This window comes from Stomoxys calcitrans, chromosome 2 (assembly GCF_963082655.1).
Source record: "Stomoxys calcitrans chromosome 2, idStoCalc2.1, whole genome shotgun sequence".
NCBI lineage: Eukaryota > Metazoa > Arthropoda > Insecta > Diptera > Muscidae > Stomoxys > Stomoxys calcitrans.
In genome coordinates this window covers 351,263-373,960 of record NC_081553.1, presented here as the reverse complement: position 1 = coordinate 373,960, position 22,698 = coordinate 351,263, and the positions used below count along the sequence as shown (strand labels likewise).

At 35.8% G+C, this 22,698-nt stretch overlaps 1 protein-coding gene across 11 annotated transcripts in view; it reads right to left on the bottom strand.

Annotated features, from left to right (window-relative positions):
• LOC106087333 (uncharacterized) overlaps positions 1 to 22,698 on the bottom strand; it is a 133,299-nt gene that overhangs the window by 63,149 nt on the left and 47,452 nt on the right. For 7 of the 11 annotated variants that reach the window (XM_059362629.1, XM_013252350.2, XM_013252351.2 and 4 more), the window contains one exon: positions 16,234 to 16,380. The gene's annotated coding sequence lies outside the window, so the exon portion shown is untranslated. Of the gene's footprint in view, positions 1 to 16,233; positions 16,423 to 22,198; positions 22,266 to 22,698 lie in introns of all 11 variants that reach the window. The other 4 variants (XM_059362627.1, XM_013252343.2, XM_013252346.2 and 1 more) reach the window with 2 other exon arrangements.

Below are 22,698 nucleotides of genomic sequence, written 5' to 3'. Positions count from 1 at the left end.
CGTTTTTAAAGACTACAGCGTGATTTCAACAGACAGACGGATAGGACTAGATGGTCTCAGATTTTTACGAGGACCAAGAATATACTTATATACTTCATAGGGCCGGAAATGATTATTTCGATGTGTTGCAAACGGAATGACAAAATGAATACACCCCTATCCTTCGGTGGTGGGTATAAAAATCAATTTGGAGTCATGCGCCAACCATTCAATCTGAATGGCAATGGCTAAAAGAGGAAAAACCCACCATATTAATTTGATTTAAAGTTCTGGGATGCAAATATTGCTATGAATTTCAATAAAATCTAAATTAATAAAAGGTTTATTTCTTGAAATTTGATTTTTTCTTAGGCGTGTTTCTGTAGGCCAACGGCAAATACAAAGCATTTTGCAGGAAGCTCGCTTTATTTATCCATAAGCTAGTGAATCCGCTAGATTGCCAAATAAAAGAGGCAAAATATAACAAGTAAAAATCAGGTTGAAAACCGATTTGGACTGTACTTGACACAGTTGTTGGAAGTCGTAATAGAACACCTCGTGAAAATTTTTAGCCAAATCGGACAAACATTTGCAGGGGATCCAGATCCAATTACGGCTTCTAGGAGCTAAATATGTCAAATCGGGAGATAGGTTTATATGTGAGCTATATCTAAATTTGAATCGATATGGCCCATTTGCAATCTCTAACGACCTACATCAATAATATGTATCGGTGCGAAATTTCAAGCGACTAGCTTTATGAGTTCGACCGCTATCGTGATTTCGACAGACGAACGCACGGGTATGGCTAGAACGACTCAAAATGTCTGGACGATCTATATTTCGAGGATATTTGGTAGTTCAATATTTCGATGTGTTACAAACGGAATGATTTTTCCGATTTTTAGTTTTATTTGCTTATATCACGAATTAATATTTATACTTATTAAGACAATGTTTTGACAAAGTAAATCAAGATATTTCTCTATATACAAAGTTGACGAAAGGCATTGGATAGCCTGACACAAGCACCACCCTTAATGTACACATCTGCTAGGCGCTGGTGTTCAGAAACCACAATGGACTCACCCATGTCATCGTGAATGGGCCCTTAGACCATATTTGGTTGGGTTGTTGGCTGCACCCAGTGATAGTGTATTACGTTCATCATCAGTTAGGAAATGGCAATGCCAAACTGAATTGTTTGGTTGATGCCTGCGAATATACTGACCGTTGGGAATTTACATCCCAAGACACAGAACGAGAGAACAGCTGCGTTGGAAGCGGTTTTACATTTAGTCTTGTTATTAATATGCGCGCTCATTCTGTTAATTAATTATAATCTTGGCAACAGAAGCCTCATGAAGTCCCGTTTTTGGGGAAAATGAAGCGTAGTTCCCAGACATATTAGCAATTCATTTGGGATGCGAAATATGAACAAAGGTGGAGGATAATTACTTTTTAATTAATTCCAAGAGCAGACTATCATGACACGGACACAAGTGTAATTTGTGCGTGCGCTGAATTTGGAATGGACTCCAACATGGTTTGGGAGATTGAAGAGGAGTTGCAAAAGTGAACTATTGAGCACACTGTGGTTAGACCCTCAAAAACCCAACCCTGCCGCAAGAAAGAATGAATTTTTGTTAGCACCCAAGTTAATTAGGCAGCTGGATGGACAGGCTCAGTTGCAACAATTTATTTTAAATACTCCAAGGAATGGCTAGGCAAACAACATAGCTGTGTGGCGTCCTCGTTCGCGTTTATTAGCTTCGACTTTCTTATTTCAGTAAGCAACGGTTTGTTGGCACAAACAATGAAAACAATTGTCACATGTCGTAACTGACACTTCATCAAATACATGGGGCAAATTCAACTTGTCCGCACCTCTGACCAAACAAAAGTTAATGAAAGAAGTGAATGTGAGACTATCACGTTGTGCGTTTGTTTTTCCACTGTTTGTTGTGCTGTTGCCATATAATCTTGCACATGTCACTTTATTGGCCCAAGGACAAACGCTACCTAATTTGAAAGAAAAATAAATGCTGCAGATTAAGATATAGCTCCCATTTCTACATTTCTGTTATCCGATATGCTTTTTTATGATTGTAGTAGCCACGATTTAAGCGAATTTTTTGTTCAGATATTTAGTGTAACCTGAATGTAATATGCATATGTGGACAATGCTTGGCTGAATTGTTGGAAGTTACAGCAAGACACCTTATACTCATGAGCCAAATCAGGTTGCTTAAAAATTGCGCCCCTCTCGAGGCTCAGGAAGTCAAGATCCTAAATCGGTTTATATGACAGCTACATCAAAACATGGACTGACTTGGCCCATTTACACTTCCAACTGACCTACACTAATTAGACAACAGACCAAACTAACGGCCAGACGGACGGACATGGCTAAATCGACTCAGAATGTTAAGACGATCGACAATATATATACTTTATAGGGTCTCAGATCAATATTTCGATGTGTTTAAAACAGAATGACATAATTAGTATACCCCATCTTATGGTGGAGGGTATAAAAACAGAAAGACCCCAAGCTTGAAATGAAACAAGTAAAAGCGTGCTAAGTTCGCCCGGGGCGGATCTTATATACCCTCCACCATGGATCGCATTTTCAAGTTCTTTGAATAACTTTTTCAAATATATATGAGCTATATCAAATCGAGTAATAATTGCGCCTTCAAGAGGCTCAGAAACTCAAATTGGAGGATCGGTTTATATGGCAGCTATTTCAGGTTATGAACCGATTTAGACTATCTTGGCACAGTTGTTGGAAGTCATACGAAAACGATATAAGAAAAGTTCAATAAGAATTGCGCCGTCTAGGCATGTGAAAATTTTCAGCCAAATTGGATAGCAATAGCGCTCTATAGGCGCAAGGAATCTAATCGGGACTGATTTAGATCATACTTTAGACACAGTGGTTGTAAGTCATAACAAAACGATATGTGCACAATTTCAGCCAAATCGGATAAGAATTGCGCCTCTAGAAGCTCAAGAAATCAAGAGCCAAGATCGGTTTATATGGCAGCTATATCAGGTTATAGACTGGTTTAGACCAAACATGGCACAGTTTTTGAATGTCATACCAAAACGATATGTGCAAAATTTCAGCAAAATCGGTTAAGAATTGCGTACTCTAGAAGCTCAAGAAGTCAAGATCCAAGATCGCTTTATATGGCAGCTATGTCGAAACATAAACCGATATGACCTATAATAAGAAGTATTTGTTCAAAACTTCAAGTGCCTAGCTTTACTGCTTCGAAAGTTATCGTGTTTTCGACAGACGGATTGACGGACGGACGGACATGGCTAAATCGAATTAAAATGTCATGACGATCAATAATATATTTACTTTATGGGGCCTTAGGCGAATATTTCGAGGTGTTACTTATGGAATGACGAAATTATAACAATTTTATGAATAATTTTGTGTTTAAAAATTGTTTTATTTAAAATGTGTGAAAAATTTAGAAAAATTGCATTGCAGTTTCGTTAAAAAACTTTCATAAGATTTTGTGTTTGGAAAGAATTTCATAAAACTGGTATGCTAGAAAAATTTTAATTCAAATTTTGTCTTAAGAAAAATTGCATTGAAATTTTGTTTTTGAAAAAATTGCATTGAAATTTTGTTTTTGAAAAATTTTTATTAAAAATAAATAAAATGTCGTCTTTAAAATTTTTTGGAAATATTAGCATTGAAATTTTGTTTTTGGGAAAATTTTATTAAAATCTTGTCTCTATGTAGATTTTCAACCAAAATCCGTACATATTTTGTGCAAAATTTTGACAAGATCGGTTGAGAAATGCAAACGCTCTAGAATCGGTCGACACATAAATCTGAACCGATTCCTATGACGGACGGTCTATAGGGTGTAAAAATATAAAACTCAATTTTCGAACAGTTTCGAAGTCGAATCTCACAAACGTAGTTACTTTAGTATTTTAAACTGAATACTGAATAAGAAGTATTTATGAAAAATGTCATGCAGGTAGCCTCATTTATTAGAACGCCATCGTGTTTTCGGATATCCGTTGAACGGACGAACGAATATGGGTAGACTAACTTAGCCCATTAATGAAGACTGGGTAAAAATATACCTAAGAATAGAACTGTCTTAGGAAAATTATAGCTTGAGTTAGAAAAGAGGTATACTAATTAAATTTGTATTGGCGTAAAGTGAAAGAATGAAACTGTTAAAAAAAAATTCCCGTCATATAAGATCTTGTCGAAAATCGGCAATTTTCTTAGGAGTCAGATTTCTCAAAATCCGTTTCAGAGTCTTGTTGCATTTGATGACTTCTGTATTAAAAAAAATAATGGCGATAAACCTTCTTCTTTTGATAGCAGGTGTGGTCTTATGTCAATGCCATTAATATCCACTGTTCTTCGCTAAATAGTCATAAAATATTAATACATTTATTGTTTTTTATTATAAAAGCAAAGTGGCTTACAGATTTCTTTTAAAATTTTTAAAAATTAAGAAAAAAATTGAAAAGCTTGAGTAATCGAGTTTGACTCCGGAGTTGGAGTCTAAAGTCAAAAAATTTGTGGAAAATTGTTTAAAATAGCAAATTTTCGTGTGCAGCGAACTGCGACAGCCAAAATTAAATAATTTGGTAAACATGCTCGTAGTCTTTAAAAAATACGATAAGTTGTACCAAATACGAAATTTTGTAAAGAGTAGTCTAAATATTTTTTCTTCTTCCGTAGCTTAGCGCTGAAAATTCCGTAGTAGCCAGCCTTGAAAATAATCAATCTGATTACAGGCTGGCATCCCTTGGCAGCCTTTAAGTTGCTTGTTGAAGTCGGTTTTGAAGGGAAGAAGGTCATCATTGTTGGAGGACAGAAGAAAGACGGATTGGGCTAAATTTCCTCACAAATTATGCACGCATATCCCTTCCAGACCACAAAAGGAAGAGGAAACTGCGGACGACATATACATATAGGCGGATCACGAAGGCCCCTGGAGAAATTGTATCTGAGTCGAAATCCTTTGGGAGGAAAAAAGATTCGACTGCATTAAATCGCCAGTCCCTGATGAAGTATCACCGGTTGAATTCCAAGCTGTGTCCGACAGACTGACTCCTTGGCTTAGGGAGATATACTCTACTTCTATAAGCTTGTCGCATATACCTGTCGGATGAAGGGACACAAAGGTAATTTTCATTCCAAAAGCAGGAAAACCTTACCAGATTTGCTTCCGATTAGAAACATATCTAAGGGGAAAGATCCGTAGAGATCGCCAGTCTCCAGGGACCTCCTCTACTTTAGACAATGTATTATTGCTCTGGAAGAAAAAGGTTAAACCTGGTCTGATGACATGGCTATTGCGGGTCTCTTAGTGATATACTTCAGGAAGCTCTAAGTGCGACAGCGAAGTAGGCTACCGAAAGTGGTCTACGCGTCAATCCGTGCAAGACGGAAGTAGTTCTTTAGCAGGAGACACAAGTAACCCACAGTGGTACCTGTCTCCTTGGGAGGAGCGAATGTTCCATATCATTTACTGAAAGCGCAAAATACCTGGGTGTTGATGTTGATGTTGCGAAATAATGGGTTTAGATAGATAAATATATGAAAACTACGAACGGATTCATGTAAAATTAAATAATTTGGTAAAAATTGTCGTAGTTTTGCCAAAAATACGTTGAAGTGCATCAAATACGAAATGTAGAAGAAAACGTACCTAAGCGCTGTAATTGGTACTATTGCGTACTTTTTTTTTGCAGACGAGCTTCAGCTCTAAAATTTGGTATACAGGAACACCCTGGCAGTATATATTGGGAAATTGGAAACATTTTTTTTTTTTTAAATTCGTACATTTGAGTACTAAAACGTACAAATGGTACTTTACAGACTGAGGTACAGCTATTTAAATTGGGATACAATTACACATTGACAGTAAATAACGGGCGACAAGAAGATTTTTTTTTGAAATTCGTACATTTAGGTACTAAACCGTACAAAGTGGTACTTTCCTTACAGACTGAGCTACAGCTCTTAAAATTGGAAAACAAAAGAAACACAAGAACGAAAAAGTTATTTCGTGACGAATTGGGCTAAGGTTCTAAAAATTAGGATACAATTACACCTTGCGGTGTACATCGGTTGACTAGAAGATTTGTTTGAAATTCGTTCATTTAGGTGCTCAAAACTGGGATATAGTTTCACCTTTCTTTTCTTTACCGATTGTGTGAAAGCTGTCAAAAATGGACATTAAAACATTTTGGAAATGTGGAAAAAATGGCGGCCTCTAATAAAGCCCAACTATTATAAGGCCCAAAATGAAATTGGGCTTAAGACCGCCCATATAGCGGACATCAGGCCCTAGGTTGTTATGACTATTTTCTAATGATAAAGGGTGATTTTTAAGAGCTATTGGAATTTTTTTTTTAAGAAAAACACATAAAATTCCTTGGAAGACATGAAATCTTGAATCCATAGTACGGTCCACATAATTTAATGTTTGAAAATTATTTCGCGCAAATGTTGGACGTGGCTGTGCCTCAATGGTCTGTTAACGGGTTGTGAGTTGTTTTTAAATATCAAAATTTTGACTTGGTTTTTTCAGTGACTTGTTTTTTTAATAAATCCGTCAACCTTTAAGCTATAAACTTCAAATTTCACACAATTTGTGCCAGTATAGGTATGCACAAAATAAAAAAATAATCATGTCCGCATAATTAGCGGTTTAAAAACCGCATCGTTTTCAATATGAAAAATACTTTTTTTGTCAAATATTTGCAAAATTTTTCAAAAAATATACTCCCATTTCCTTCAAGTTTTTGCAAACTTTGGCCATGAAAACATTATCATTTCTTTCCATTTTCACAAAGTGGAGGTATTCAGAAAAATTAAGTGCTAATTTGACTCATTTCGTTATAAAACCACCCTGTTATCTTAAGACCAATACGGCCAAATTTGTTCACTAAATTTCAAAAGTTTCACTCTGACAAACAAGTTCCACGGATAGTTTTTTGTTTTGTTTTTGAGCTTGAATTAATGTTTGAAATGTTTCCAACAGATCTTAGGTCTATTTTCAAGAAGTGCTATATTCACTGTTAAAAAACAAGTACTTCGTCACATTTTATTGCACATGTGTGTGAGAAACTTTTCACTTCTACTACAAAACACATAAAGAATCATGAAAATATATATTCACATATGTTAGGTAGCCATTTAGTTCTGATGCTGCATAGTACCGGATCAAACGATAACGATAAATAATAAATCAAATTATAGTTTTGGTTAAATTTGCTGCTCTTTTGGGTATTGAAAAGACGGAAAAACTCTATATCGTGATTTCTGAGCTTCTTCTGTAAGTTCTTCTAACGGAAGTATGTCGTATTGCACAATTTTCTTACAGTGACTTTATGTACTGTCGGTGTAAAAGCTTTCCACGAATATAAAACAGGTAAAATGCTGTTTGTATCAATACTATATACTTGAAATTGGTTGAATTTATCATCTTCTTGCTATTGATCACAGCCAAAATCACTTTGAATCGTCTAAGCAAGAGTTCATCAAGTCCGGTTATTTTAGATGTCGATACGGGGTCCTCAAAAAAGCGCCTTGCCGTGTTGCCATCATTTGTACTTCCGTATCCGTATAAAGGCTTATCTATTATAAGTCCCTTTTGCTTAAACTCCAACTGGATTCGATTCTTCCCTTCTTGCCTCATTTTGTGGAGATTTTGTTTGTTTCTAGCAGAGACATCACGGTTTCCAGGGCTAGTCCAATTTTTAAGGTCATATTATAACTGCCAACAATCCATGAATCGAATTCTACAGTGCAGGAGCGAAATACCGAAATTGGGAGCATTTTCGCTTACTACATTTTCGTCAGACTTTTCATCGAATTGCCCATTTTTCTTGCCATAAATATTACATGTCCATAACGCCAGTCAACTTCCTTTCAACTACCTTTCCATTTATCATAGTGAGTTGTAGTTGAAACGAAACTTTTATATTTCTTCCTGATTGGTTTATAACAATCATGGGTATTGCAGCAATTTTTTCCTTTATCTCGTCCACCAAAGCTTGTATTTTGTTCCGGGCTTCCTTCGTATGCTCGAACCGAATTGGGCGACAACTCTGGCGTTCTATTTAACCATATATCTTCAAATTCATTTTCTTTCGATGATGAAGATTGGTCCTTGTACAATCTCATTCTCAATGGTATTAATGATGTCACAAAAATTGATGTAAAGTTGGCATCTATTTCTGTTTGTTGTTTATATTATACAATATATTTATACTATTTTATTATTATATTTATATCATTAAATTATTATTTTGTAGAGAATAATATAAAATAATACAAAACTAAAATGCTTTTTTATTTCGGAAGTAACTAATTTACATGCCGATGCGAAGTGTTTTCGCTATCAAAAAACTCCCCGTGGAACTTTTTTGCCAGAGTGAAACTTTCGAAATTTAGTACAAAAATTGGCTGTATTACTCTTTGATGTATTACTGGTTTGATACCGAAATGATTCAAATTAGCACGTACAATTTTTCTTAACACCTCCACTTTGTCAAAATGGAAAGAAATGAAATTATTAAAGCAATTAACACCTTGTTTGAAATGTTTTTTATAAGTCAATACCATATTTAATCGGTCAAATTTAGGTCTATATTTTTCCTGTGTAACTGCAGAATAACTGAATGGGGGAATGGATACCAATTTTTAAACGAGTTCAGGAGGGCTTCAGAAAAAGCTATCCTACCGTCGATAATATACTTAACTTCGCAGCAATAGTCAGTCTCAAATTAGATGACAACAAAAAGCATACGAGTACTTTGTAGATTTTAAGGCAGCTTGCGATAGAGTGCAAAGGAAACTCCTTATATACAAACTTCATGAGATAGACCATAGAAACACAGAATCTGCAATTTGGCCAGGCACCCAAATCTCGGATCATTTTGTTACTTATACTGGTGTAAAACAAGGTTGTTTATTGTCTCCCATACTGTTTTGCAACGGATGATAGAAAATCTAGAATCGTACTGTGACAGATGGGGGATGAAATCCGGAATAAAGATTTCTAAGAAAGAAGGTAAACTCTCGGTAGATGAAAAATGGGCATTTAAAGGAGAAAGTATAAGAATATAAATACTTAGGAATGATATTAACACCCAAATTATCGTTTACTGAACACCTTTTAAAATAAATAAGAATCAACGAAAATGTTCATAAATTCAACGTGGTCAAGAGGGGAAGCTAGACGGAAACTACTCTGGTTGAGTTTTAATAAATACACCAAAGCAGTTGACCACAGACATTCTCTTTGTAACCTGGGAGAAGCAGAGACTTTAAATATTTCATAGGCTGCTGTCCAGTAGTGAAAAGTATGCGTGTCACATATTTCGAATGAATTATATTATCCCGAAATGAAATTATTACCATTCTAAATGGTGTGGATGGTTTTTGTTGGCTGCACTTATACAAATAGTTGAAAGAAGCACTAAAATATAGAACGATGTTAATCGATGAGCTTAACTACTAATTATATAAAATAATAATTTAAACTATGCTGTGTGATTCTTTATTGCATGTAAGTTACAAAACGTTTGCACAAGTTGTACACCTTCTTTTATAACGTTAAACGAAACAATTGAATTGAAGTTGAGTATAACGTCACACAGTGATGCAAACCGAAAAAACTGGGAAAAGGTATGCAATATTTTATCTATTAGCCGTGGCCTTTAAAATGTTTTAGGCATTTTTGGAGGAGAACATACGATTTCAGAATCACAGAATTAGATTGACTAGATATAAATAGGTTAATTAGAGGGCGTCAAAGTTGACGATTTTACAAATTTAAGGGGGTATGATATGAGTGCGTCATTTCATACCGTAAAAAATTAAAAAAAGAGACTGGTCTAAGAGTTCCACTGAGTTCTCTTTTGAGCAACTACGATTTTAGACGTGCTAACAGTGGAATATCGTGCCTTCAAATGTAGTGAAATCATTAGAGTAGGCATTTTGGAAACAAAAAGGCCACAATACTTTAAATTGAAATTGTAGAGTTGAATAGAAAACTTGAATTAAATTAATTAATTTATTATTTTTTTCCCTTTTTTTATAAATTTTTTCAAAAATGCCTCGCCGCATAATTCACAATCTAATCTAAATTTCATTTTAGATGAGTACCATATCGCCTATTACAGTATACTGTTATGAATGAAGCTCTTAAATTGTAATCTATAACCAAAAACTCATGGCAAATTTTTATACTTAAACGCCAGATTGCATGCATAAATACGAATGTAGTCAGCATTGATTCTTACGAATGTGTTTGCAATCTTACGCCGTCTATGTCACAGTTTACAGTTTACTGTTCGTAAAGATGTTCACACTCGACGTCCTCGCGTTAATACCACACCACCTCACATATTTCGTGATCGCTTGGATCTCCTCCTGCAGGACCGTATTATGGTCAGGCAGTCGAAAACAGATCTCAGTGCGCCCATCGCTATACCAATATTTTTAAAAAGACAGCATAAACATTTTGTGTTGAGTTTTTAGAATTATATATATATTTTTTAAATAACTGACTTTTGACAATCCAATTTTTTCCCAGAACGTGACATATAGTTGGCTTTATTGAAGAATTAACACACTTTATTCTTCACTTTGAAATTCTCCTAAATGTATAAAATGCATTTCTTAACCATATATTTAGTTTTTGGAAAATATACACCATATTTCTCTTTGCGGGCTCACTCGCGTATGAAATAGCCCATGGCAACAAAACACGCTCACGGCATGATTTGTTGCCTGCGATGATCCTCAACTAAAAGTCGCTGTTACTGCACGCCATGCCGCTCTTGAGTATGACATTTGTGAGTGTCATATTCAGTTGTGGTTGTTGTATCCACATTTTATGTGGAGGTGGCGATCCTCATCAAGCTCCTGTAGATGAGCAAGCTCGTTCCGGTCCAAGGGACCGATCGCCGCGGGAACAGTGTAGCCATTGGTTATTTGAAGGTGCCAATAACCCGCCTTACATCATAGGCACTCAGAATTAGTACAAGAACCGGTGCGGTCTGGCCTCTCATTGAGACTCTCTGCTCGATACCGCTAATTGTCCGCGACTGCAGTTGCAGCTACTCCGTATGGAGCAACCTGTGAACGCGTCCGGTAGCTAGAAGCCAAGCTTCTCTTGACAACGAACGAACTGAACGCCACACAGATGGGACCTCAATATTTCAGCCTGTGTGGTGCTCAGTTGTAGTGGCCCGTGATTGCGACCCAATTTTTATAACATAACTCAACCGGACAATGGCATTCAATTCAGCTTTTGCAGCCCTTTATTCCACAATAACACATTTTTGCCAGTATTTTCCACCCTTTGTCCCCAAATTTCGATTCTTTTGTCCCAAATTACAAGTTAATCTCAACAAAAAAATATCCAAAAAAAAAACTTTTATAGGTTTTAAAAAAGGACTAAATAGTTTTTATTTGTATATCGGAATTAATTTCTTCGACAAAAATATGCGACATATTATTTTTTACTAACGACCAAACGCACTTAGGATTTGTGTCACGTGATGGATATACAATTGTTGAACTTTTAAAAAATTTATTTTTCATTCAATGCAAGTTGTGTGAACTAAAAAAATGCCCAGTGCCAAGTTATACTGGATAGATAGCTTTCGATATCTTGCAAAAATAGTCGATAACAAATGGTTTGCGCTGTATTACTCAAAAATAGCCGTAATACAGAAATGTGTAATCATTACTTCCCAGATAAAGAAAACATTAAATAAAATTAAAGAATCCATGTACGTGTTTGGCAAAAGCTCTGATCAACGCGTATACACGATCAGTACGATCATGATGTGCCACATAAAAAACCTATTATAGTTTGATCTTCATGATTCTTTTCGCAAAAGATAGAGCTCGTAAAATTCTACAAAAAACATAGCTTTATGTCTGGAATATCTCGAACGGTTAATGAGATATTGGGTTTACATTTTTTAAGATTTCAATCAAGTTATCGTTGGTATTTTTGAAATTGTGGGACTATTTCAAAACCGGTTGTAAATCTCATAAAAAAAATATATATAAATTGTACATTCCTACTAAGTAATACGCTTCACAACTTACAACTTCCGAAAATACTAAATTACTGTCAAAGAAATATTTTCTTTTATGTTTTGGTTGATAATTTTTATACCCACCACCATAGGATAGAGGGTATATTCATTTAGTCATTCCGTTTGCAACATATCGAAATATCCATTTCAACCATAAAAAGTATATATATTTCGGATCGTCTTAAAATTGATTTACTATCCGATTTCGTTGAAATTTGAGTTGTTCTAAGCTTCCCGACATCCGACTCAAATATGGCTTAGATCGGACTTTATTTTAATATAGCTGCCATATGGACCGGACAGGTCAGATCGTATTTAGATATAGGTACCATATAGACCGATCCTCCAATTTAGGGTCTTATTCCCATGAAAAGCGGATTCATTGCTTGATTTCGCTGATTTCTCGGGATCTGAATCAAATACGAAAGAGACTAGCACCTATTTTGATTAAAACCTTTGACAAGCCAAAAAATCTAATATTAAAAAAATTTTCAATTATTACCACTTTTCTAAAAATTTTGACTGTGATAGTGTGAGTGTTTGGTGGTATAAAAAAGTACTCCGTATTTTCTTGTTTATAAAATTTTTGGTAGGTTTTGATAGGATTTTTCAAAAATGTAGATGGGAAATAATTTTCTTTAGCGGCAACACTGATACATAGTAGTATGTTTCATTTTGGTAGGTGATGCCTTTCATTGATATTCTCTGACTGCCGTGTTTCATGGAACATGTCTTATTGTTGTTACTTTATGTTACTCATGGGCATTATTTAATGAACAACAATTTCCACTCAACCGTATGTTGAATGACTCGTCTTATTTGACAATGCGATGCCGACAACAACAAATGAAAATGCGTATACATTGCTGATACTTCATGGTGGCAGTTGTTCCTGGGGACGCGCTGGGCAATGTTGCTTAAACAACATTTGGCCATACCTTTTCGTTTATTTTTTGAAGCTATAGTATTTTTGGAACCCCCATATTTAACAAGCGACGGGCCTGACGGGCCTGATATGATGGACCGATAGACAAACAACGAAAAATTGCGCGAACTAATAACATACACAAAATCAGAGTTGCACTAATCTCTGGTTTTGACAGATAGTGCACTTAATATTTTGTTGTTGAGCAACTGCCACTACCTACCTGTAAATTAATATATCTTAATTGGAACCACTACTGCGGTAATGCGGTATTATAACTTAGCGTATTGCTTTGAAGAGAAATATGAACTCCCATTGATAAGTATTTGGATCGACTCAGAGCCACATTCTGATTAGATTTAGCTTACTACAGCTCGCAATTTTCATCTAATCATCTTAAAATGTGACACAGGCATTTTTATACCCTTCACCATAGGATGGGCGAATACTAATTTCGTCATTCTGTTTTTAACACCTCGAAATATGCGTCTAAGACCCCATAAACTAAATATATTTTTGATTGTCGTGAGATTTTAAGTAGAACTTGCAATGTCCGTCCGTCTGTCTGTCAAAAGCACGCTAACTTTTGAAGAGTAAATGCTAGCCGTTTGAAATGTTGCACAAATAATTCTTATTAGTGTAGGTCGGTTGGGATTGTAAATGGAATAAAACGGTCCATGTTGTGATAAAAAAAAGCTGCCATATAAACCGATCTTGGGTCTTGAATTCTTGAGCCACTAGAGGGCGCAATCACATATCACATCCAACATTTGTGCGAAGTATGGTCCAAATCGGTCCATAAACTGGTAAAGGTGCCATATAGACCGATCTTGGATCTTGAATTCTTAAGCCGCTGGAGGGCGCAATTCTCTCCCAACAAATGTGAAGAGTATGGCGCAAATCGCTACATAACCTGATATAGCTGCCATATAAACCGATCTGGGATCTTGACTTCTTGAGCCTCTAGAGAGAGCAATTATTGGGTTGCCCAAAAGGTAATTGCGGATTTTTTAAAAGAAAGTAAATGCATTTTTAATAAAACTTGGAATGAACTTTAATCAAATATATAATTGCCATTTTGTTCGATAACCTTTTGCCATCTTCCTGGCAAATTTAGTATTCCACGCTCATAGAACTTCTGGCCTTTATCTGCAAAAAACTGAACCAAGTGCGATTTTATAGCCTCATCATTGCCGAAAGTTTTACCATTTAAGGAGTTCTGCAAAGATTGAAATAAATGGTAGTCTGATGGTGCAAGGTCAGGGCTATATGGTGGATGCATCAAAAGTTCCCAGCAAAGCTCACTCAGTTTTTGGCGAGTGACCAAAGATGTGTGCGGTCTAGCGTTGTCCTGGTGGAATATGACACCTTTACGATTGACCGATTCTGGTCGCTTCTCCTTGATGGCTGTATTCAATTTGTCCAATTGTTGACTGAAAACATCCGAATTAATCGTTTGGTTCCTTGGAAGCAGCTCAAAATCTACTGGTTCACCATGCTTGGACCATGATCGTTTTCGACTAACGTTGTTGTAAACAATCCATTTTTCATCTCCAGTTATGATTCGTTTTAAAAACGGATCGAATTCATTGCGTTTAAGGTGCATATCACAAGCGTTGATTCGGTTTGTTAAATGAATTTCTTTCAATACATGTGGTACCCAAATATCAAGCTTTTTCACCAGTCCAAGACTTTTTATGTGATAATGAACGGTTGATTTTGCTATATTTAACTCTCTTCTATCTCACGCTCAGTTGCATGACGATCCAATTCGATTAATGCTTTGATTTGGTCATCATCAACTTCATTTGGCCGACCTGAACGTGGCTCTTCTTTAAGTGAAAAATCTCCAGAACGGAATTTGCGAAACCAATTTTGACACTGTCTTCCTTTTAAGGCTTTATCACCATACACATCTCGTAACTTTTTAGCAACCTGCTCCGCGTTTTTTCCTTTACGGAAATAATAAAGTAATATGACGAAAATGCTCCTTTGTGGACTCCATATTAAAATTGACGCCAAACAAACAAATTTAAACAAAATTTCGCGCACTTTTTTTCTAAAGCAAGCTAAAGGTAACAGCTGATAACTGACAGAAGAAAGAATGCAATTACAGAATCACAAGCCGTTGAAAAAATTTGTCAACATACGTGTGCAATATGGTCTTAATCGATCTATAGCTTCATACAACTCCCATATAAACCGATCTCCCGATGTTACTCCTTGAGCCGCGAATCGGATTATAACTTGATATGGCTCCTCCTCATCCTCGTCCTCCTCCCCCTCCTTCCTTATTCATTATTCTTTGTTGGGCTAAAAAGAGATACTGCGCAAAGATGCTATCCATGGTGGAGGGTATATAAGATTCGGCCCGGCCCAACTTAGCACGCTCTTACTTGTTTTTTTTTTTGGTCTCGAAGCCAATTGTAAAAAATGGTTTCAGGTTCGTCCGATTTCGAGCAAAATTGCAGTTATGTGGCAATTTTTTTAACGATCCTCACGAAATTTGGTACATAGAATTGTCTTGTGACTGTTGTTTGGGGTTTCGCATGTTCCTTCCCCGGGTTGCCGGAAATTTTAGTTTAAAAATTTCCACAAACATTCAAATTAAATGGAAGAGAAAATAATCACATCTACGTATATGTCAATCTTTTTTTTACCTAAAATATCACCCTTGAATATTCCAATGAATTTGTTTTGGACTCCGGATATTGTATGATGTTAAAAACGATAAACAAACACTTGGTACAAGTATGCAATTCGAATGTATCATAAACATGTAGCTTCATACCACTGTGGCAACTTCACAGTTATAAAACTAAAAGGTAAAGCGGAAATTGTTCAAATGTTATGCTGATATCAGCAGACAAATTTCTGTGGGTGTATCTTGATTTAAATGAATTCTCTGATTTGCGATCAGCACCAGCACAACAAGAAAATATAAAATAAATCCTATGAAATATTATACAATAAAACGAGCTTTGTCTAATAAACGGCACAAAACCAATTAAATCGGTTCAGTAGTTGCAAAGTTAGAGCCTCAAGAATGTTAGGTAGATCAGGGTAGTCAACTTAGTCAACAAAGATAGGGGCGAACAGTAACTTGCTATCGAATCAGTTGTAAACTTTCTCATGGACTTTACATCAAATTTGATGTAAATGTCGTCTAATTCAGTCATCAAATGAATTAATAAACACCAACTTACCCTTAAATGGGCTTCTCCTCGGCACATTGGTAGCTTGTCGATTGTAGGCTAACTTCCCGGTTGGTTTTTGTCTTTTCACGAGGTGTAAGGGGAGCTACACTTGTCATTTAATTGAATCGTGGGTCCTTTGAATTAGTTCCGGTATTCCTGTGAAATAACAAATTCATAGATCTAACATCGAGTTGACATCTAAGACATAAGAAAAAAAAAAACACAATCGATAATATATGGTATATGGTATAATGCAACATGACACACAGACACACAAATAAATAAATTAGTTAGCTGATATTAAATAATTTAAAAATTTTTGAAGAAAACCATTTCTCTACACAAGTTCTCTAACTGCTACTCTAAACGAAACTCGTTAATCAAATGGCAAAATAGAAACCCTGAACAAAAAGGGCTTCGTATAATCTAGTACAAAATTTACTCAAAGCTGGCATACAAATTTTAATACGCCTTATGAAAATTTTCTCTTATTATCTGAAATTTTGCAAAAACTACGGAAACATATCCCATTACCAAATAAACTGAAAATAGTTCATATACTGCAAGTGGTTATGGAAATTTCATAAAAATTTTTCCTTGCCACCAGTTAAAAAAATTTAACTCAGGTTCAAAAATACCAGCGGTAAAGAAAATTATATCGTGAATTGTTATCCATGACAGACCAAAAAAATGTTATATGAAAAAAAAATTATTTAGCAAACTTTTACTTAAGCTTATTAACATTGATTTTGAGGCCTTGTCAATATGAATTCAATCACATTGTAAGAGCTAGTTGGTGTGGAGTGAGAAAAGTTCTACATGATCCTCTAAATGTGTAAATGCTCTCTCGCAACATTTTTCATAGCAGCTTGTAAAAGATATACTGCTTTACAAAACGGTCAGCATTTCTTGTTAAATTTGTTATGTTTAATATGTCAATAATCCCATTTAAAATTTTATAATAAGATCTGCGCCAAGTAGACAACAACGTCTTGCCAAAAATCGATTGATTAAATTGTGTTTGTTGGTTGAAGGTGTAAATTTATATCTATTTTGTCCAGCATTGCATATGTGTGAGTTTATTTTGAGCATGTTTTGTGGTTGGAATCAACATAACACAACATAAAGGGTTGCACACCGCAGGTCTGGTATGTCAATATTGTACATACAAACATACATATTTCTTTGTGTTTTGGTTTCGTGCAGGGTAAAGAATTATGGCTTCAATTGTGATCAGTTTGCTTTTTTATTTTGTGAGGGGGGCACTTGGTAAGAGCGCAAAGGTAAACAACTAATGGCCCTATTGTGACAATATCAAAAATTTGAGATGGGAAGAAATATGAATAAATCGTTGTAGCAATCTTTGCTTTGATTTTTAATGGTTAATAAATCGACAAAAAATTAATTATTTTACTAAATAGGATTTACTTTTTCAACTAACTACAGAGACATCACTAGTCAATCTAGACATGCCCACCTTGTCCGTCTGTCGAAATCACGATAGCGGTCGAGCGCGTAAAGGTAGCCGCTTGAAATTTTGCACAGATACTTAATATTGATGTAGGTCTTTGGGGATTGCAAATGGGCAATATCAGCACAGATTTGGATATAGCTCCCATATAAACCGATCTCCCGATTTGACTTTTTGAGCCCTCAATTTTTCAATTGAGCCCTGGAAGCCTCAATTTTCATCTGATATGACTTCTAACCAAAGAAGAAACGCGTCCCATTGTGGTTGGCGAGTTGCGATCTCTGGCTTTCTTTTTCCATTTGCAAAGAAGATCTCCGATCATTAAGCTCGTCTCGAAGGAGAAACAAACAAACATTGTGAAATTTAATGATCTTCGCCCCAAGAGGCAAAAAACTTGAAGTATCAAATTTCATCGAAAACGGATTACAAATATAGGGTTTATTGGATCAAATCCTTAAATCGAAAGATCGGTGTAAAGGTTCATTACTAAAAACTGTTCACTTTGGAAAACTAATTTCATTTATTTCCATGTGAAATAAATTGATTTTACTGATAATCGTAGACAAATTTTATACATTTCTTACTGGGCCATGGCAATAATCTAGCTAGATATGTGCGGTAAGATTAAATTCGAACAAATTGGGGCAAGACTACGACATTCGAAAAGTATCGCGATAAAGCGTCGCGTTGACATTGCTCAGGAGACGTGGAACTCAGTCCAAGACGACTGGACTCAGCTACATAGGATCATAACTGACGACGAATCATGAATTTATGGTTATGACTTGGAAACCAAAGCTCAATTATCCCAATGGAAGCTGTCGCGTGCGCTATGACTAGAAAATGAGCACTAAGCTCGCTCAGACGTGAAAGTATTACAAACATATTGAACAAAATCGAATTTTGTCCTCGAAATTTGAAGTCGTTATAGCTGACATGTTTAGTAGATTAGGCGCTTTTCAGTTTTTCGTAAAAAATATTAATTTTGTACTTCACATATCTACTAGGGTCAACACACAAAATGATACGCAAAAAATTTTACTTTCTTTACAGACTGAGCTACAGCTCTGTAATTTTGGATACAGGAACACCTTACAAGTATAAATTTGGCGACTAGATTTTTTTTTAAATCCGTACATTTTGAAAAGTAGAACCAAAGTGGAAAAAAGAGTTGTTATTTTTGGTACTATTTGGTACATTCGCCCTCAAAAAGATTAAAAAAGCACATAGATAAAATTTACGTCAGTACAACGTCAGACATTAGAATGATGAAGGAGCCAACATGCATGAAATAACGGCAGCCAGGCGGGCTGGAGAATTCCTTCCAATCTGCCTGAAGATAATTTAGACATAAAAAGGATGTTCGTTTAGCCATAATCCTGCAAATAATCCCGGATTTTCGGGGCAGTACCACAATGGGTGCTTAACCGTCTAAAACTTCTCCTCATCCCCACAAATCAAACGTAAGTCCAACACGACGTCAAAGTCTTGACATTGCAATGAGAGCGATAGCTCCACACCATCTAGAAGAGATCCCCTGTGGACACACCAAGTTACCTCATATTGGTGAATAGCACAAACTTTATTTTTCGGGGGATACATGAAGCCCATTGGCCAATCTTGGCACACGGCCACACACCATAATGACAACGTCATCCTCGTAGCCAAGAAACTTTAACTGTTCTCTTCAAATGACCTGATCGAGTTCTAGTCACAATGATCCTATTTGAGCCTTTTGATAGTAGTACGCGTATTATTCTGCAGCATCCAACATCATCTTCACTTGGTAGCTATCTACCTTATATTTCTGTCCTCTTTGTAGGGGTATGACAAAAAACAAAAACCTTATTTCAAAATTCATAGTTGAAAATCGTTGAAGCACTTTGGCCCATTCCTAGTAAAAATATCAACATTCCGTCACAAAAACAAAGTGAGATAACAGCAACACAACATATATGTGCACTTTGGCCCCTGCTAAGCAAAAATATCAGCACTAAGCCACAAAAATTTGCTCTACAAAAGTATGATAACACCAAACCTGACTTTTGCGTGCTCTTTCTGGTGCAAATCTGCTAAACATCATATAATTCGAAATAAATGTCTAAAAATTATAAATAAGAATCGTTGGGAATATTCAACGGAGGCATCCTGAATGAAATATTATCACATTGAGAATGTCTATGAATATATATTATTTTTTTAAATGATACTCTCATTAACATATCTGTTTTCACATCCTATTTGTAGATTTCGATTATATAAAAGGTTTCCTATTTTTCGGATTTGGTTAAACTTTACAAAAGGGAATTCACTCCTCTCAGTGAAGGGACGGAGTTTTACCATTTTTGAAGGCTGCTTTCAATTCATCATAATTGCTCAGCAATTCCTGCACAATTTTTCGATTCCGATTTTTGGTGATCTATTCGATCCATAGAGCTTATCGTTCATGACAATGCGAATAACGCGAATCAGTTGCCAGCACCACATGATGCTGGCAACCCACAGGTTGAACTCATTTAACACGTTCTGCAGTCCTTCTGCGATTGTTTGAGCTTTCCCATCTTTTAGTTTTAGCGCAGTCAACTTAATATCTTTGGATTCATTCTCGAGGACCACGGTTTGATATTCAACGCTCTCAAGGAGTTTGCCGTCAAAGTGCATGCTTCACTTCCCCAGATAAAGCGTGCTCACCCAGTAGTCCTCCTGAACGTTCTACTCTCATTATTGCAGTACTCAGTTATCATCTCACGTGTCGACATCCTGGAAAAGTTGGATTCAACAATACAAATGGTTTGCGACCGCGGCACAAATGGACAAAAAATCACCCAAAACTCAAGTGACTACGTTTATGTCATCGATTGGAGCAGATGCCGTTAATATTTTCAATTCTTTTTCGCTGAACTCCAATGAACGAAAAAAATAGATATATAAGAAAAAATTTAAGAGGAATACTTCACTCCTAAGGTCAGTGTAACGTTTGAGAGATATTCCTTTAACACACTCTACCAAAATGAAGGTAAAACATTTGAAGAATTTTTTACAAAAATAAAAAATCAAGCAAAAAAGTGTGACTTTGGTAAAATAGAAGATTCTCTGCTGCGCGATAAAATAGTTGTTGGTGTTGAAAATGATGCAGTCAAAAAGAAACTGTTATCTGAAGACGATATAAATTTGGAAAGAGCTATTAAGATCTGCAGAGCAAGTGATATGGCCACACGGGAACAAAAAGAGTTTGCAAGACAACTACCAACAAAGAGGGCAGTTCTGTTTTCGAAGTTAACATAGTAACAAAAAGTGAATCAATCCTCTGCAGCAGAATCTAAGCGCCGAGACTGACGCTGACAGCGATCTGTTTATGCTAACTGTCAGAATGTCAGAAACAAATAAAGATGAAAAAAACAATTGGTATGAAGAAACAATACTGGATGGAAAGAAAATCAAATTCAAACTGGACACCGCAGCACAATGCAATGTCATTCCATTGAGTGTTGTAAACAAAAACAAGTAAGAGCGTGTTAAGTTCGGCTGGGCCGAATCTTATATACCCTCCACCATGGATCGCATTTGTCGAGATCTATGCGCGGTATCTCTTTTTATGCAAACAGAGAATATTGAATAAGATCTGTTATGCCATTGGAGCTATATCAAGTTATAGTCCGATTCGGACCATAAATGAATGCTGAACATTGTAGAAGTCATTGTGTAATATTTCAGTTCATTCGGATAAGAATTGCGCTTTGTAGGGGCTCATTGATGAAATAACTGCAAATATAAGTATCCTATTAGATTGCAAAAAGGGATTTTGGCAGATTGTGGTCAGTGAGGGGACACGGAAATACCTAACAATGGCAACACCATGGGGTCGTTATTCATACAAACGTTTATCATTCAGACTGGCGTCAGGTCCGGAGAAGATATTATCAAATGTAGGTTTGAAGCTCAATAAAGACAAATGTGTATTTAACGCCACCAAAGTTAAATTTTTAAGACACAACTTCAGAAAAAAATAGCTGCTGATCCCAATAAAATATCGGCAACTAATCATCTCAAAACGTCGGAAAATCGCGCTCAGCTACAGAGAATACTGGGTATGGCTACATATCTTTGCAAATTCATCACAAACTTTTCAGAAATAACAGCTTCCCCCGAGACCTTCTAAAAAGACGTGGAATGGTACTGGTTACCACATTACGAAGTATTATTTAAAAAACTTGTAATTAAAACCGATCAAAAACCACTGGAAATTTTAAAAAAAGCCTCTCTACTCTATTGAAAAATGCCCCGTTTGTCAATCGTATCAATTCTTTGCACATCCATTCGCTTCTTACCTTGGCTATGTCAAACAATTCCTTCAATAAACCAAAGTTTGTTTTTTTTCTGCAGCCGTCGTTGTCTTTTAGAAGTTTTGATAATTTTACACAAATGTCTTAATCAGATATGCAGTTCAGCATAAATTTAAGAGAGTTTATTGGTTTTCTAACACAAGCATAAAAATTACATTACCTTTTGTCGTCATAAAGTCGTCAACGTTTTTTCCAAAAATTATTCCAAATGGGGTACCTTCACTTAACTATTTATAAAATACGAAGTATATAAATCGATGTTCACGACCAATATCTCGATTTGTTCATAGGTTATGTGTCTTTTCGTGAAATCTATAAGACTTGACACATTTTTGGATTTGTATGATTTAAAAAACAAAATATTTTTTTTTTTCATAAAAAATATAATTTCAAAGTGATTGGTGCGTGACTGTCCTAAATATCTAAATTAAATAATAAAAACTACGCCTTTTATGAGCATTGGGAGACTTGTCTATGTGAGGACTGCATCAATTTATCAGCCTATAGTAAACTAGAGCAAAATTTCAGCACAATTAATTAATCTTCACAGACTGAAGCGTGATTTCGACGGAGTGACGGTGGGGCGGACAAACATGGCAATATCGTCTTAAAATTACGGGTCGGAAGTGGACATTGCGATATGTTGCAACTAAAATGACC